Source organism: Convolutriloba macropyga, chromosome 15 (assembly GCF_964194025.1).
Source record: "Convolutriloba macropyga chromosome 15, txConMacr16.3, whole genome shotgun sequence".
Lineage (NCBI taxonomy): Eukaryota > Metazoa > Xenacoelomorpha > Acoela > Convolutidae > Convolutriloba > Convolutriloba macropyga.
The window spans coordinates 40091106-40110936 of NC_134482.1; the positions used below are offsets into that span (position 1 = coordinate 40091106).

A 19831-nucleotide genomic window follows, 5' to 3' on the forward strand; every position below is an offset into this window, starting at 1 on the left:
AATGAAAAGACTGTCCTCGACAGATTTATAAAATGAACAGAACTTGTCTAGCATTTGCGTGATGTGCTCGACCATGTCGGGATCTAGAACAACCGTCCGCGAAGTTGGCTAAACAATAAATCGCGTCTTCAATGCTCTCGCGTCCTGGGGCTAAACAACTATTTGGCTGGACAAAAAATATCTTGTAAGAACTTTTCCGTTTCTGCCTCCAGTATGTTATGCGCCCCCCAGTTACATTACACGTCCCAATACATAGTAAATCATCACCTGAAAATATAGCACGTACGCCTGGGGGTGCAATTAATATGTGCCAACTAAGCAGGGGGTAACAAACTGAAAAAATCTGTCTTTTATTTGGCTGAGCAAAAAAATAGGTCCTTGAATTAGGCTGGACAATAAAACATATCCTGAAATTTGGTAGGACAATAAAACGTGCCCTTGATCAATTAAAATTTTTCGCGTGATTTAATTGCTACTATTTCTTATAACGTAGTCAGTGTGCATGCTCCTTCAACTTTTGGGTTTTAGTAAAACGGACAATCTATCAAAAATCAGCCTCGTCTTTTTTTGTTAAAAAAATTATAGTTTAATAATCTGAAATGGAAAAAATGAACAACGCTAAGTTTTCATATTGGCTAATGGGAAGCAGATCACAAAATTCAAACTATCTTGTTTTATTCAATCAACTAATGTGGCAATCTAGTGCAGCTGAGATAACTGCTTTATCTTAAGAGTTGCAAACGTGCTTAATTCTGTTGGCAATTTTTCAACTCTTTTATAATTGGGACCACTCCGGTGCCATGCTGTTTAGTCATGCACCGGTGCTGCTTCTGTATGTACAAAATCTGAAAACAACTTTTGAAAAAACTTGAAAAAACCAAATATAGTAAAAAAAAATTAGACCAGTGAAAATGTTTTTGCTCGACACATGAAAAGACCATGCTCAACCAACCTATGATAACTATAAACAGAACCTGCTTGAGCGCAAAATGCCTTTGAAAAAACTTTTACTCGACCCACGAAAAGAATTTGACTGCACTTATTAGCGTTGAGTTTAATCGGTTTCCTCGACCGTGTAATTTATTTCAATTTTTACAGCCCCCCTCCCCCCATCATCAGGAATTAGGTCTTTTTATAATTCCAGTTCTAGAATAGGGCATATCTTTCCCCTTATACTCAAAAAACCAGCTACGCCTTAGGAAAACTAGGAGTCATTCCTACAATTACAATTGAGGCAAAGTACCAGACTGTGCTCTGGAGTATGCTGGATGACCATAAATTGTTGGCACAAAACAGACTGTCAAGAAGCCAAGTTCAATTTTTTCTCCTTATTGTTTGATATTTTGGGCGTTTGGCCGGGAAAATTAAGGTTGAGAGGGTTGAACTTCTTTGAGATTGTTGAAATGTTTCCTTAAAAGGTTACAGTATCGCTATCAGAACTTTGTTCAAGTCAGTTTCGATTCAGTTGATGTATGACAACGCCAATATAACTATTGCTGTTATTTCTCAATTTTCTGAGTAAGTATACGCAACAATCTCTTTCTCAAAAAGAATTCAAGTAGAATAATTTCAATTGAATTATTTGCAATGACATGAGACGCTCAAACAATTAGCTATAGCGTGTCTATTCAGGCGCAAGTACTGTGAAAGAGGACAGTACAGGATTCAAATAAACAAATTCTACTACAAAAACCTAGTGCCATTCATAAACTAACCTCATCATCTTAAACTCACCAATTTTGTTTCATCTTATATCAACTCACATCGTTTTTCTTGTTATTTGCTATATTTCTTTTCTAGGTCGCAATTCCTAGTATCACAAAAAAATTGCAACGTAGTGACGTCAAGGCAACCAAGGTCAAAAAAAGATTTTCAGAAAAAAAGTGTTGATAATTTTGACTTGGACTACGTGGTCTGTTTGTTGCTCGAATTAGAATGTGACAACTTTGCCAAAAAAATTACACTAAAAACATTGTTGTAACAATATACACCAAAAAATTTTCCTGAAAAGTTTCAGACCTTGTCAAAATTTTCCAAGAAACTCTGGCTTATACAGATCTAGGCTAAGATATATGAAATTTCGACGAACTATCGCATTCTTACGTGACACGAAAAGCTGTATCAAGATTGGTCTCACTAGTTTAATGCTGAGTATGTTTGTTGTGCTCAAAAACAAGCTGAATAAGTAAATTTAGTTCTATAACGTTTTCCAGCAAAAAAGTTGATTTTTAGTAATTTAGTTAAAATTTTCGAAAAATGACAATAATTGCAGCACACCAGCTTGGTTTTAACACTTTTGACCTATATTATAAAATCAAACAAATTTTTTTGTGATTTTTTGTGCAATTTCAATCAATAATTTTAAGACTTTGTTGGCAATGCATTGTTAAAAACCTGAAATTTTCAGGTAAATTTCAGGTAAATTTCAGGTAAGTTCAGGTGTAGTTCAGGTGGGAACAATTTGCCTGAACGATTCAGGTAAATTCAGGTGTTTTTTCAGGTAAATTTACCTGAACTTTATTTAGAGTGTGTAAGCGTAATATAAGTTTCAAAAAACACAGATGGTTAACTTATAAGAAAATTTAAGTAGAATGATAAACTAGCAAGAAATTCTAATTCGGATTGTTAACTGGTTCATGTTAAATTTATAAGAACCTGTATTTTAAATTTGGAAGACCTCGTAAATTTTTGGCAAAAAAATTTTGCAAGGCGATTCAAAAAATGATCTATCAAGATCTAAGTCAAAGTCATGGAAATGGATTGTGAAACGAATCATCTCAATTTTCACCAAGACATGCAAGATTTCAAATCTTTTGACAAATCTTGCCATACTTTGTCAAGAACTCGATAACCTGAAATTCTTAAACATCTTATCTGGAGCTTTTTAAGTTCTTGTCAAGATATATTAGTTAATTTTCGCGGTTTCGCTTATTTCATTACTAGGAGAACATGTAGTCATTCTCTGAAACCCGGATTATTATACAATTAATAATGAGAATAATATCTGATAAAATTTGGACAAAATTAGTTGATGAATTTTTTAGAATAATATTTCTCTTTCTTAACAGCAAGTCTTTCAATTTGACTGATAACTTTTGTTATGGTTAAAATCTTAAATTAGCCGACGGTATAATCTATTTTTGAAGTTGAACTTTGATAAGATAACAATATGAAAATCTTACGGAATTAAGCAAATAATAGATCAAATAATCATACATCATAAAATATTGAGTCCAAATTAAACAATGGGCGAATAATCAAATGAAAAAAATGTCAGGTGAGTTCTTTTGTTGATTTGTGACGTAATAGGAAGATGGTATTCAACGCGTGAACAAAATTTCAATCGATACTTTGTTCACGAGGGAGTACATATATTATAGTTCAGCAGTTACTTCCCCAATTTTCCAGGTGAGTTTCTCATAAATACTATAAATTTATAATAAAATTGACAAAAGTAAAACTTTTTATTTTATTTTAACAATGTTGCACTAGAAAATGTCCAGGTATTTAAAATTATGTTTGTTGTTATTGCTCTTTGGTCTCATTCCGGATCAGAAATGAAAAAAAAATAACGCGATTATTTCCTGAAAAAAAAGTGCAGAAGTAATTGAGATTATAACTTCAAATTTCAAATTTTTTTGATTTCTCATTAAATGTATTAGAATAATGTTGAAAACAAAGCTCGAAGCCACTGCTGTTTATGCAAGATTTTTATCATCATTATATTCTTTCTATTTTAATCGCCAAATTTGCAAAACTTGTTAAGTTTATGAAGTTACAATTTTATGAAGTTTGCACCTCAATTTGCAACATTTTTCCGAATGTTGGCCAAAGGTTTGAAGTGAGGTCTGATAATCTCATCGGACAGTTTTAAAAACACCCTAAGAACAGGTAACAACAACAAGGCGGCTCGGTAATGTGCAATGGCACATAAGGTTCCGACCCCGCCCATCCACAATTTTGTGGATGGGCGACCAAATGAGGAACAGATAGAAAAACCCAAAAATTATTTTTTGCGAATCCCAAAAAAGCCCAAGTCTTTTTCAAAAAATTCCGTATGAACGATAAGATAACCTCCAAAACAAATAACTCAGTGGAGTAAAAATTGATGCATTAGATTGCTGTAATATGTCAATATTAAGAGAGCGAGTCAAAACGAACAGCAAAATCAAACAACAACAACAACAAACATTAATTATATCAAAAAATTTATGTCCCTCTTAAAAACTAAATTTAATAACAAAGTCAACATACCGTCAGATAAACCTGAAACTAAACAAAAATAACTTAAAAATCACCACAAAACATATGCGACCAGTCCATAGAAAGGTTGGGTAATAATTATACAAAAAAGAACAAAAACAGAAAAGTAAAAAAAATTAACTTTTTTTTTGAAACAATTAACTTCAAAGTAATAAATACCATTAGGAATAAATTAATATTACCACAAATTTGCGATTACCACTGCTTCTATAGAAGGGCATTAGGACCTGACCTTATTCATTTTTTAGAGCGGCTAAAAAGAACAACAAAGAACAAACAAAATTTAAATTGAAACTTGCCAGAAAACGCTGTCAAAACCGTCAAGCCAAATTTTGGCACTCAAAATATATTTGATTGCGCCTTCTTCAAACATTTATAATGTAGTACGTGGCCATTCATTAGTAAGACTAGGTAACAAGTAGACAAAAAAGCGGAGTGCTAAAGTATGTAATACTTTTAATTTTTTTTTCGAAACAAAATTACATTCAATGTCATGAAAGGCATTAATTACAAAAAGAACTATTTAAATATCGTCGTTTTTTCATGAAAAAGAAACCCTCGAGACCTGTAATTATCCAGAATATTTCTTGCATCTACAAAAAGAACGTCAAATATGACAAAAATCAAATTAATTTAATTTTTTTTTGTGAAAAAGCGGTGTCGAAGCCAGTAAGGTCATAACAAAATCTTTAAAAAAAAGATTTTTGGACACTAATCCCTTTTATTCCCTTGACACCCATAATGTCATATTTGACCTGTAATCAACTAACGAGATTAGGTAACAAAAAGAAACATAAAAAGAACAAAATTGCGAAGTTAAAAAATTATTTTTTAATTTTGGAAAACGATGGGTTTGAAAGTCATAAAAGCCATCAGCTATCTGCTAATATCAGAATATCGGTTTTTCTATTCTTCCATGAAAAGCCAATGAAAGCTATCACTAAACAGGAAATTTCATACGACCGAAACGACAAAGTATAAATGACAGTTAAGACAAAATTAAAAAATTCAATTGATTTCTTCAAGAAAGAGGCGTCGAGGCCATTAAAACGATGATTTATATCTTTCAAGATTTTAATATGTTCAATTGTGTTTTAATTTGAATGCTAATAAGGTGACATGAGAACTGTCAATAATGTGATAATGTGACAAAATTAAGAAAACATGAAAAACTGGCAAATATCAAAACAAACAAAAATCTAAAATCTTGTAGTATCAAAGCCAGAAAACAATAATTTCAGGCTTAAAACTGCAACCGAGAATAAATGTTAACTCAGTAGAAAGAAGAAGCAGTCTTTTTTTGCTGACACTAAGCTGGAAGTTGAACAAATTAAGAAAAAAATAGAGGAAAAGTTAATTAAGCCATTATTTATTGAAAAGTCAATTATTTTTAAAAAAAACCACCATAAACTTTCAATTAAAAAACTAAATGAATTAGCCTGGAGCTGTTTCGCAAGCGAATTGGTTGGACCTATCACTCCTGAGCTTTGATTTGATATGTTCTGTTCTTTATTATTAAAAAAAAGTCTTTTTTTAAAAAAAAAAGACCGACTGATTACAACCCGATTTTTTTTTGGATTGTAACAGTCCAAGAATGGCCCAAAACTACCCCTGTTAATACTTATTGTCGGTTAAGAACAATTGATTTTTCAAATGTTGTAGATATAGATAATTTCTGAGTTGAAACTCAAAATAAATTTTGCATTTTTGATAATCAACGAGTAAAGTTAGCAAAAAACGGCAAAGTTTTAACTACAAGGCACTCTCTGCGGACTCTGAAGTAGAAATAGCCCCCCCTCTGAGTCTACAAAGATTGTATGAGTGTTGTTTGGGGGTGTACTGTAGGCAAATTTAATCAAAGTGGACTAAAGTAGCTTATTTCGTGCTGTTGTTGATGAAAAAGGCTAAATTTTGAAATGTTTATCCAGATTTTTTGACCAAAAAATTAAATCAAAACAATCAAAAATGCTTGTTCGTCTTCAAAAATGAAATCAACGACACTATTCTTAAAAATTATAACAAATTTTAGCAAAATTGACGAAAATTTAGGCAAAAATTCCGGAAAATGTGAATAAAAACAACGTGAATTCACTCTTCTTTTCTCAGAAGTTTAAGCCTCGATAACTCCCTGTAGAAAACGAAAATTAAAAAAATCTTTTTAATTCCATATTCTACGCTGAACGAGCTTTCTAATGATACCAGTCTCAACTCTCTACGATGAATATATCGAGCGGCGAAAATTCACTGAACAAAAAAAAAAAAACCCAGTTGAGTATATAGTTCCTCCCCCCTCAAGAGGGTCGGAACAAATAGTACTGAATAGAAACATATGCAAATGTGACGAGGCTTACATTACAGTAACATTTAGAAACGTGTCGGCATTTGAAAAAATATTATTGCAGTGAGATGTGGTCTGGAGATGTGTTGGGCTATGGACTTTCGCAAGTGGAATACGAGCGTTTTTAACAAAGTAAAAAAGAAATAATTTCTCAAGAACGAGAGAATAACGTAATGGTATTTTACAATAGAAATTAGAGATTTACATGAGAGATCTATCTGATTAATAAATCAAGATGATGATGGGATTTGGGGGTTGAAAAGGACTCAAAATTTGGCTACATTTATACCCATGATCAATGCAAAAAAAGTCAAGATAGACAACTAATCTTGGCACCAAGATTTGTAGCAGGGGTCGAAAAGGTTACCCAATATGGCTTGATTCTGCTAAATTCCTAGAAAACAGCCACACGATATACCTTAAATACATGGCATTTGCAATTTTTTCATTCAGTCACATTTCCGGTGGTATCATAATCGTTCAATACATGGTAGGAAGATTTCACATCAAATAATATAACTCTAATAACAACTACTTAGAACGGTCAATTTGAACCGAGCATTGATACAAAGCATCTTTTCTTGGCGATCAATTGATATCGATCTAGTGACTTGAATCAATTTGCTTTTGTCTGATTCAACTGGAAAATGATCCTTTCTAATATTTCTAACTAAGTTTAAGACTATAGTTTGGATCGAAATTCTAACAAGATTATTTTCTTGCTTTGAGACATGATATTATATAACCGAAAATTTTTAGTACCCTTATTAGTTTTTGCAATAGGATAGATTCGTTTTAGTCTTTACTTCAACCTTGTATAAAATAACGCTCTATACACTTTTTAAATTGAAAAAAAAATTTTCTGCTACTCACGTAGCTTCAATTGAATTTTTTATTCATAAGTTCATTTCAAGCTACCTATTTGGCACAAAAATGCCATTTCTATTAGATTTTAATCATTTTTTGTTTTTCTTGATTGTTCGAATCTTTCCACAGAATGCATTTATTTTGCCTACGACAAAATTTTTGTGATGAGTGAGTCTCAACATTGAACAAGTTGTTAAGTTCCGATCTGGAAGCAAAGAATTGGAACTTCTGCTGCTCATTTACTCATGCTCAAAATCAATCCAATTTCGTTTTATAAGATATATAGCCATTTCTAGTTTAAGAAACTCGGAAAGCATTTTGCCAGCACTTGCGCTATAAAAGCACAGTTATTCTTCTAAAGTTTCCTACTTTCATCAAAAAAGATTATAACCAGTTTACTTTGAAACTATTTGCTTGATGTTTCAACATTATTACACATATGTAAAGTTCTTGTGTTTTGATTTTAACAGCAATTGTTTTTTTTTTTGAAAAAACGAATTCATTTTTTAATTTTTTGGTCAGACTGCAAAAATTTCACCAAAGTTAGTCTTTTGTGAAGAAAAAATTTTGCTTGATTTTCAATTTTCACTGTAGATCAACTAAATTCGTTCAACAAATTTGTTTTTTCGAATGCTGAAAAATAAGTAGCAAAAATTATTGCCAAAAAAACTATTAGATGTGAACGCTTAAATTGGTTTTTCATGATGCTGATTATTTTAGATAAAATCAGTGATCCGCTGCTCGGGTTTCTCAATTAGGTTTAAAAAAGTTAAGGCGTTTTGTGTTTTGTCTATTAGGAAAAAAACAGAACAAATTAAGACATTTCAAGCTTATCCAGGTTTGAATAGTTGATGTGTGTCGTAGTTTAATGTTTGCTTTTAATTTTTGAGATTTTTATGTTTGTTTTCGAATTTTATTCTTCTTCGTCCCCCAAAAACCTGGTTTGCTGAAAAACATGTGCTCAAAAGTAAACATTCCGTTCTTTCGCAGATATGTCGTTGAATTTTTGCAATCTGGAATTGAACTGTCCAGAGCATTCATAAAATGTTATTATGACTGTGCATGATAAACGATGAAATGGACTTTGGACTGTTCAGAGAGTTTTCATAGAGCCTTTTTTACTAAGATTTTTTGTCTGAACAGGTTAAGTGACATGATCATAATCTGTTCATAGTAAAAATACAGAATGAGAATTGCTCTGATTCAGCACTGATTTAGGATGTTACTAGGATCCGGGTACCTACAGGAGCTGTTCGAAGCTTCTTTTAAATTTTCTAGACACTTGATGGATGCATTGTTAGTTGACTCTAGATAAGATTTTTTAGACTTAGACTGAATTTCAGCAGGTTGGCGGGTCTTGAAGGAAACAGTCTAAACTCTACGAGGGCATGGGTTTATTTTATCTTTTGGCCCGCCTTTGCGTACAACCACACTAGGGGCCATCAAACCATATCTGTTGTACAAGTTTTTTCTCGAAGATATTCTGGGAAGTTTTTTTGAGTAGCTTGTTTTCTTTGACAGATATCATGCAGTGGTTAGCAGTTATGAATATGTTAGGAGTTGTTCCATGTTTTTGTTACAGGCTGAGGCAAGATAAGACCAATCAGCAACCCCCCTCTAAAATATCCAACGTATCATCCCTCCAAAAACTCCAAATTCCGTAAAAACACCAAAAGCCTTATAATTAATGAGCAAATTCTCTTACGGTTCCAAAAAACCCTATAAATTTTACTCTTGCCTCGAAAAGAAATTCAAATTCATTTGTCAGTTTCGTTTGATAACTTGCGTTACTTGAGAGACTCAAAAAAAACAATTATGTATATTTTTATTTTTAGCTTTATTTCGAGCTGTCTTATTATTGTAGAGACAATTCACGGGTCAAATATCTATCAACTGTCTATTCAACTCAAATTGAACCCGCTAATTTAAGACTGACTCCGAATATATTGGGGTTAATTTGCAAACTTATCAGAGTACCTCAAATATAGCTACAAAGCCCAGCGGGAAGGTAGCATTGACTTTTGTTTTAGGTCAATTTTAGCCCGATTGCCGTCAAATAGACCCCTCAGATACCCCCGAGAGGAGAAGAAATGAGAACAGGCGATGGAATTTTGAGCCAAAATAACATATCTCACAAAATGAATGTTAAATCGTGTACTCTGTGCCTTCATTACCCAACTTGCACGACTGTTATTATTTTTGCCTTATTGCTTTCTGTGATACAAGCTGACGATAACTCCAACCATGGTTAGTTATATAGAGATGTTAATAACTACTGCAAGCGGATCTTTCTCATGTTGATCACCACTGTTGAATATTTGGATTTTTTAGATTCTGATGCCAATACTGCAAGGTTATGCATAATTTTGCAAGATCTTGCAAGATTAAATCCATATTACAAGAATCGTGAACATTTAGCATCTAAAATGGTTTATAAACCGCGTCTCTCAATTCAATTTTTTCTGTACACTAAAGCATTCTTTACGTGGCCAATGTCCGAAAGATCGCCCAAAGATTGGATTGGATCTTTTCAACAATTGCCCCCCCCTTTGGTACCTAGTAGAGAATCGCCTCCCCTTCTGTGCTATACTTTACCACAATATTAGTTGGCCTACAGTTTAGATAGCCGAAAAATGGTTTAAGAGCTATTGCGGACCGCTGTCCACGGCCATGCCTCTCACGCACTGTGGGATGTAATCCGGAAATCGCGGGTCGGTTATCGCGGCGAAGCCGCGACGCGCGCGAAGCGCGCCCACCGACCCGCCAGTCGGAAATTCTTTTCGCTTTGTATTCCAATTCGGCTAATTGCCCTAGCATGGCGCATTTTATTCTATCCAGGGATCTTTTCCGTTTGTGCCCCCCCAGTACGTTATGCTCCCCCCAGTTACAGAGCACATGTCATTACATAGTAAATCATTATGTAAAAATATTGCACGTGCATCTGGGGGTTGCAAATAATATGCACCCACTAAGCTGGGGGGGCACAAACGGAAAAGATCCCTATCCAGTTTAACACAGTATGAGCATACGCGGATACTTATTACTCGTCTCTGATTGGTTAATAAATCACTCGCTTAAATTCTATTCAAGAATAGCCCCCCTTTTGCAAAGGGGGGGCAATTGTTGAAAAGATCCATTGGATTTTTCCGGGAATTTTCACGACCCATCTTTTAAGATTTGAGTTGTGCACGTGTGTGGAAATGAATTACGCTAGGTTAATTAAGTTTGAATTTTCTTCATAACTGTTTATGTTCATTAGTCGTCTCTAATTTCCACACCATATGTCACAATGTTCCACACTATCAACAAATCTATATAGTATCAATAAGACTGAAATGAAGAAAAGTACAATTGGCGCTTAACTTCAGAAATTTCCACCTCGATACTAATTTCAGATTAAGAGGTCAATTAGCAGTTTTGCATTTAAATGCATTATTGTTCACAAAAACAAATTAGTTTTTGAATTGGTTGGTTCTCACGTTATTCTTCAAAAAAGGACAACAAAGTTGTAGGCAAATTAATTGTTCAAAGATGTGGAAATGGTTACGTACATCCATGAAAACTCGTGACAAAATATTAGCCTCTTTCACGATATAATCAGCTAATTTCAACATTATGCGTAACTATATTCCTTCGATGAAAATATTGTATGAATCAATTCCAAATACCGCAAAATTCACTGAAATTTGATTTTGGGCATGTAATGTTTTCTGAGTTGAAATAACAATTTTTTTATCGTGTATTGATTAAACGCCTGATTTATGCCTGATAGTTGCAACACGTGTGAGGAAGACACATGGAAAAGGTGGTGAGTAAAATGAGTAAAACTATCTTTTGTCTGATTAAAATAGCAAGAAAAAAGAAAAAAAATTTTGCAAATGAATCTTCTGTATATTTTGTCCTGGCTGTTTTTCCTAACATTTCTTGACTTATGTAAAATATAGATATTGTCACAAATTTTAGCTTAATTTAAACCTAAAAACACACTGAACTTGTAAAGTATGCTTGGAAAACTTTTCAGGCCTGCTCTCATTGTCTCGTTAGTACAGTAAACATTAAACTATCAAAAAAATTTTTCAATGTTAATTTTACATTCTTTGCAATTGTTCTGTGATAAAGTAGAGTGAAAAACAAGGCTCAAAAAAACCTTAAGGTAAATGAAGACCAACAGAAAATTCTCATCCGAAAATGTAAAAAAAACTTGTTGAATTTTTAATTGGAGAAAATGATTTAAAAAATAATACAGCATTTTGAATCGACAACTGCTTTTCTTGTTTCAACTATTGCAGCACTTAAATTTTGCTTAAGTCTCAAGCAAGAAAAAATTAATGAGTTCTCGTGCGTGAGATCATATGAAGTATCCTATTTTGACACACCGTGCTATTTTGCATAAAACGACGCACGGCGATTAATTTTAAACAAGTTATTGGCCTCGTGACTTTGCTTAATGTTTCCACGGCATTGTCATTTTTTATATAAATTGCATCCTTTTCTGACAGTACGCGAGTTTTAGGTGTTTTCAAACTAAACCACGCAGGATTTTGAGGTGTTGACAGGCAAGCACGTATAAATTTATCAAGTTATATCTAAAAAGGTACTCGAAGTCTAACTTTTTTGACGTAAAAAATCACCAGGCTGAACCCGATGAACTACGTAATATTCAAATTGACCGCGTGCCACTTTTTCCCGAACTATAATTGATCTCGAAAGAGAAAATTTTACAGTGAACAAAAACCAATAAATGTGTTTTCATTCTCCCTAACTTTCGATCAAAACTGCAAACTGATGTTTCGTGAGAATTGAGCCTTCACTCAATCTAAAACTCGCTCGCCTCAAAATATAAATATTTTTTGTGAAAAACGCCTCGTGTAGTTTCACATGGAAAATTTCTCCACGTGCGATTACTAATTATAGGAATTCTCGCCTAAATGAGTCTATGAGCAAAATTAACAATTTTTTAACTGTGAAAATGTGTATATGAAAAATGTGTTCTTAAGGATGCGAATGTCTTTTTGGGGAAAATATGCTCAGAGTATGATAATAAAAGGAAATATCAATAAGGATAATAAAAGTTTCCTGAGAAAGTTTCTCGACTTTACGTGAAAATTTGAAAACTCAGCAGATGTTTTGTGTGAATAAATTGAAAAAGTTATGTGAAATTTCATGTGAATCACATGAAAACTTACGACACCAACACCGAGAGATCTTATTAATATTACATGACAAATCAGGTAGCAGGCCAGTTTCTTGTGTGTCGACTTTTGCCCGAAATTTTGTATGACAATGCACGATTTTCTATGCGATTTCACACGAGAAGGTTTAGAGTCTTTGTATCATGAGCATGAAAAAAAATTTCAAGCACATTTTTTTTATATGCTCTATGTTCTGTAACTTAAGCTGCAGTTTTTTTGCATAAAAATTTTCAGCAAGTTCATATTTGCAATCACTCTTTTTAATTAAATATCATCTCTGATTAATATAAAAAGCTGAATACTAACGTTTTCAAAACATTATCAATAAAAGTAATCTTTTAATTAAATGTAAAAACACATTTACAAACGCAGCAAATTAACTTCAATAAAAACCACTGTTGTAGGAGAAAAACTGGTTATTTATCCTGCAGTTTTCTATCTATGCCAATAAGTAGAGCCCTGCGGATTTGCTTTTGCAAAAATTTTGTTTTTATAAATAAATTTACTATATATAAACTAATAATTTTTTGGGGGGCAGAGCATCGAATTGTCGCTATTTGGCAACGGTTCTATGGTGGAATTAAATTCTAGTTTTGGCGTTTTTCATATAGCAAAAATAGCATCTTTGTTTTTGGATAACATTTATCGTCAACAAATATGGTTCATCTCGATGAGCCAAATGAACATTTTTTCAAGCTCGCTTCTCTCGATAGTGCAAATAATGGTTATCAATTAGTCTTTCTAGTAATACACTCGTCGAATTAAAGACCATGTTCACGCCTGATCATCTAATTATTATTTGTTATCTTTTTGAAAAAATATATTTTTTAATGCAAAGAGCAACATTGGAAAGCGAGTCCGAAAAAATGTTGCTTTTGGCTTTTTCTGCAAACTATAAAACTTTTAGGAGGCGGCAGAATCGGCCCTTAATTATTACCATTTACAGAACAGTTTTCAAACAATTCAATTATTTAAAATAACTTTAAATGATGCAAAATTTTGGATTCTGTAGCAACAAATATATCATTAATTCAGGAGCATGATAATGCAGTAGAATGTAGAATTAATTTTACTTATTTGTATGAGAAGATTAAATTAAAGTGTACAAGAAATAGTTCTGAAATTCAAAGTTGACACAGATTTTTTTTTTTAAAAAAAACAAAAATAAGATCATATAAACAATTAATGATAGAAAGAATGCGCACTAAAAACTCTTAAAACAAAGTCCATAAAAATTTATATAAGATAAAGGGTTCAGAATATTTTCGTTTTTTTTTTCAACACGAACATTGTTAAGGTGCTACCATAGCAAAGTATAATTTGAAAAACCAATACATAGCTTACACAATTTCAATGCTGCTGTCTTCTGTTTTGTGCGTTTGGTGACATCACTTTTGCGTCAATTTAAAAAAAGTCAAAAGCTCTAAAAAAAAGTTACACACAGCAGTATTTTTTCAAAAATTTGAATTTATATGTTTTTTAATTGTATACTCAGTGAATATCGATTCTTTTTACGATTCATATCTGCTTCATTCTTATATTTATCTCAGCCAAAATAGTTTAAACGTTCTTTTTAATCATGTTTGTTTTGGTTATATGGTTTCTGTCTTAAAAAAACTGCTTGAAGTTATGTTGAAAAAAATGAATGAAGTTTAACTCATTTGCCCCCATTTCAAATGAAAAAAAAAATAATATTTTGACAAAATAAGTTTGTTTAAATCACAGTTCAAAAACTCTTGCTTTGCATTTCTACTGGATTGTACTCTTGGGTGTCTTGGCTACCTTTTGGCGACTGCACTTTGAATTCTGAGTTCTTCCTTTTCTAACAATTGGGCAACTAAAAAATTTTTTCTAACTGCATGAAAAAATTTGGTTACCCTGAACTTCTGTAACCCAAAGTTAAGGAACAAGAAAATTGCGTTTCTAAAATGTTAATCCAGTTTATATGATTACGAATTCAACACATACTGCTTTATTTGTTTTAGTCAATATTTGACAAAAATTTATTGCACTTTCGAAATTAACAGTTTTTATTACTTGGTAGCGAAAAACATTGCAACACGAATTCACAGTTGAATTGCCTCGGCCGAAGTTGACAAAGAATGTAATATAATTTTGTTTTTCTATATTAATTTGTCTTTTTCAAAGACTTTACGGAAATTGGCCGTTATCAAAGCCAGACTATTTTGAAGGGAAATTGGTAACCGAATTCAGCAACATCAGAAATTTTATCGTGTCTTGATTAAACGCCTGATTTATGCCTGATAGTTGCAAAACGTGTGAGGAAGACACATGGCAAAGGTGATGAAAAAAATGAGTAAAACTATCTTTTGTCTGATTAAAATAGCAAAAAATAGAAAAACATTTTTGCAAATGAATCTTCTGTATGATTTGTCCTGGCTCTTTTTCCAAACATTTCTTGACTTATGTAACATATAGATATTGTCACAAATTTTAGTTTGATTTAAACCTAAAAACACATTGAACTTGTAAAGTATACTTGGAAAACCTTTCAGGCCTGCTCTCATTGTGTCGTTAGTACAACAAACATTAAACTATCAAAAAAATTTTCAATGTTAATTTTACATTCTTTGCAATTGTTCTGTGATAAAGTAGAGTGAAAAACAAGGCTCAAAAAAACTTTGAGGTAAATGAAGACCAACAGAAAATTCTCATCCGAAAATGTAAAAAAACTTGTTGAATTTTTAATTGGAGAAAATGATTTTAAAAAAATACAGCATTTGAATCGTCAACTGCTTTTCTTGTTTCAACTATTGCAGCACTTAAATTTTGCTTAAGTCTGAAGCAGGAAGAAATTAATGAGTTTTCGTGCGTGAGATCATATGAAGTATCCTATTTTGACACACCGTGCTATTTTGCATAAAACGACGCACGGCGATGAATTTTAAACAAGTTATTGGCCTCGTGACTTTGCTTAATGTTTCCACGGCATTGTCATTTTTTATATAAATTGCATCCTTTTCTGACAGTACGCGAGTTTTAGGTGTTTTCAAACTAAACCACGCAGGATTTTGAGGTGTTGACAGGCAAGCACGTATAAATTTATCAAGTTATATCTAAAAAGGTACTCGAAGTCTAACTTTTTTGACGTAAAAAATCACCAGGCTGAACCCGATGAACTACGTAATATTCAAATTGACCGCGTGCCACTTTTTCCCGAACTATAATTGATCTCGAAAGAGAAAATTTTACAGTGAACAAAAACCAATAAATGTGTTTTCATTCTCCCTAACTTTCGATCAAAACTGCAAACTGATGTTTCGTGAGAATTGAGCCTTCACTCAATCTAAAACTCGCTCGCCTCAAAATATAAATATTTTTTGTGAAAAACGCCTCGTGTAGTTTCACACGGAAAATTTCGCCACGTGCGATTACTATTTATAGGACTTCTCGCCTAAATGATTCTCTGAGCAAAATTAACAATTTTTTAACTGTGAAAATGTGTATATGAAAAATGTGTTCTTAAGGATGCGAATGTCTTTTTGGGAAAAATATGCTCAGAGGATGATAATAAAAGGAAATATCAATAAGGATAATAAAAGTGTCCTGAGAAGGTTTCTTGACTTTACGTGAAAATTTGAACACTCAGCAGATGTTTTGTGTGAATAAATTGAAAAAGTTAAGTGAAATTTCGTGTGAATCACATGAAAACTTACGACACCAACACCGAGAGATCTAAGTAATATTACATAAAAAATCAGATAGCAGGCCAGTTTCTTGTGTGTCGACTTTTGCCCGAAATTTTGTATGACACCGCACGATTTTCTATGCGATTTCACACGAGAAGGTTTAGAGTCTTTGTATCATGAGCATGAAAAAAAAAATTGAATCACATTTTTATTATATGCTCTATGTTCTGTAACTTAAGCTGCAGTTTTTTTTGCAAAAAAATTTTCAGCAAGTTCATATTTGCAATCACTCTTTTTAATTAAATATCATCTCTGATGAATATAAAAAGCTGAAACCTAACGTTTTCAAAACATTATCAATAAAAGTAATCTTTTAATTAATTGTAAAGACACAATCACCAACGCAGCAAATTATCTTCAATGAAAACCATTGTTGTAGGAGAAAAATTGTTTATTTATCCTGCAGTTTTCTATCTATGCGAATAAGTACTGCCCTGCGGATTTGCTTTTGCAAAAATTTTGTTTTTATAAAAAAATTTACTGTATATAAACTAATAGCTTTTCGGGGGCAGAGCATCGAATTGTCGCTATTTGGCAACGGTTCTATGGTGGAATTAAATTCTAGTTTTGGCGTTTTTTATATAGCAAAAAGAGCATCTTTGTTTTCGGATAACATTCATCGTCAACAAATATAGTTCATCTCGATGAGCCAAATGAACATTTTTTCAAGCGCGCTTCTCTCGATAGTGCAAATAATGGTTATCAATTAGTCTTTTTAGTAATACAATCGTCGAATTAATGACCATGTTCGTGCCTGATCATCTAATTATACTTTGTTATCTTTTTGAAAATACATATTTTTTAATGCAAAGAGCAACATTGAAAAGTGAGTCCGGAAAAATAATGCTTTTGGCTTTTTCTGCAAACTATAAAACTTTTAGGAGGCGGCAGATTTGGCCCTTAATTATTACCATTTACAGAACAATTTTCAAACAATTCAAACATTTAAAATGACTTTAAACGATGCAAAATTTTGGATTTTGTAGCAACAAATACATCATTAATTCAGGAGCATGATAAAGCAGTAGAATGTAGAGTTATTTTTACTTATTTTGATGAGAAGATTAAATTAAAGTGTGCAAGAAATAGTTCTTAAATTCAAGGTTGACACAGATTTTTTTTTTTAAAAAAAAACAAAATTAAGATCATATAAACAATTAATGATAGAAAGAATGCGCACTAAAAACTATTAAAACAAAGTCCATAAAAATTTATATAAGATAAAGGGTTTAGAATATTTTCGTTTTTTTTTTCAACACGAAATTTGTTAAGGTGCTACCATAGCAAAGTATTATTTGAAAATTCAATACATAGCTTACACAATTTCAATGCTGCTGTTTTCTGTTTTGTGCGTTTGGTGACATCAGTTTTGCGTCAATTTAAAAAAAGTCAAAAGCTCTAAAAAAACTTACACACAGCAGTATTTTTTCAAAAATTTGAATCTATATGTTTTTTAATTGTATACTCAGTGAAAATCGATTCTTTTTACGATTCTTATCTGCACCATTCTTATATTTATCTCAGCCAAAATGGTTTAAATGTTCTTTTTAATCATGTTTGTTTTTGGTTATATGGTTTCTCTCTTAAAAAAACTGCTTGAAGTTATGTTGAAAAAAAAATGAACTAAGTTTAACTCATTTGCCCCCATTTCAAATGAAAAAAAAAACAATTTTTTGACAAAATAAATTTGTTTAAATCATTGTTCAAAAACTCTTACTTTGCATTTCTACTGGATTGTACTCTTGGTTGTCTTGGCTACCTTTTGGCAACTGCACTTTGAATTTTGAGTTCTTCCTTTTCTAACAATTGGGCAACTAAAAAATTTTCTAACTGCATGAAAAAATTTGGTTACCCAGAACTTCTGTAACCCAAAGTTAAGGAGCAAGAAGATTGCGTTCTTTAAAGGTTAATCCAGTTTATATGATTACGAATTCAACACATACTGCTTTATTTGTTTTAGTCAATATTTGACAAAAATTTAATGCACTTTCGAAATTAACAGTTTTTATTACTTGGTAGCAAAAAACATTGCAACACGAATTCACACTTGAATTGCCTCGGCCAAAATTGAGAGAAAATGTAATATAATTTTGTTTTGCTATATAAATTTGTGTTTTTCAAAGAGCTTTGCGGAAGTTGGCCATTATCAAAGCCAGGCTATTTTGAAGGGAAATTGGTAACCGAATTCAGCAACATCAGAAAGTTTAAGAATCGCGTAATTCAGGCTACAAAGCTCGTAAAATTAATTGTTTTTTGAAAGTAACGCAATTCCTTTTTTCTGAACTCAAGTTAAAAGTAAAAATAATTGCCAAAAATTTGTCAGCTTAACATTTTGAAATAAGTAAGACACTTCTCAAGTTTTTAACTCAAATTTAAAAACCACGATTTATTCCGATTACAATTAGGTGTAACTAAGTTTACAATTAACTACAAAACCGTGGAACTTATAGACACATGTTGTTGATCTTAATATTGTGGAATTTGGTTACACACATTGCAGAAAACAGTAACCGGATTTGGAAACCGAGTAGTTCCAATTAGAACGTATAATGTCACTTCCCAAAATTAGGAAAAGCAATTTTTGCGGAATTCCACGAGGGTAAGATCAGCCAAAATCAACCCAGGTTTCCTTTGCAATTTGATGCAGTTGTATCAATTTTGAAAAAGTTTTGATACATTTTTTTGGGGAAAATCTCTGTAAATAGCCCAGATTTTTTGAATATTAGAGTTGGTATTTTGCAGCATTGCACAATTCAGTATTCAAAATTTTCAGAACGCTGTTTGTGTTTAGTTATATGAATTATAAGTTTAACGAGAATTTTACTAGTTTTTATATTTTATAAACTATTTTAAAAAAGTATTTCATCAAGTTTCTTTCAGTTCTTTGGTCTCATCGAAATTGTTATTGTTGTCCAATTTTTGTTATAGCCAACAGATACCCAACAAACAACCCAAACCACAATCATTTGCCAATTTCAAAATGGCTATTGATCAGAACAAATTCCAACGAAGGTTCAAAAGCAGACCAGCGCAAAGAACCAAAAATGAGAACATTGTTGACTTCAATTTTGCGAAAGAGATTAAGCGGTGACATCAAAAAGAATTCAGAAGACAAAGTCATATACTATCCCCGATACAGACGCAGGAATTTCTGACCAGGAATTTAAGAAATCGAGCCAAAAAAGAACCAAATTACCAAAAAATATCCAGAAATGGAGTTATCGAGGCAGAAAAATCAGCTCACATGCGAAGAAAAATTTCAACTATCAAATCAATATGTGAAATGATTTTATGGTCTCATTTGTAAAACGGTCTAAATTTTGTCAAAATTGAAGTAATGTATAAAAATTAATCTGCATTTTATGTGTTTTCTCTAGGAACTTTAGGGAAAACAAATAAGGGATCTAGCACAACGCCTCCCTCCCTGAAATTTATAAGTACCCGTCTCGGGTCGCGGTGTT

General features: G+C 32.3%; 1 protein-coding gene and 1 long non-coding RNA gene across 2 annotated transcripts in view; both read left to right on the top strand.

Moving 5' to 3' along the window:
• The window catches only part of LOC142354270 (uncharacterized), a 576654-nt gene that overhangs the window by 347441 nt on the left and 209382 nt on the right, over positions 1-19831 (top strand). The window lies entirely within an intron of this gene.
• LOC142354354 (uncharacterized) lies at positions 3288-19733 on the top strand. Its single transcript, XR_012761078.1, has 3 exons — positions 3288-3408; positions 9499-9715; positions 19299-19733. It is a non-coding gene; the product is annotated as an uncharacterized LOC142354354 (long non-coding RNA).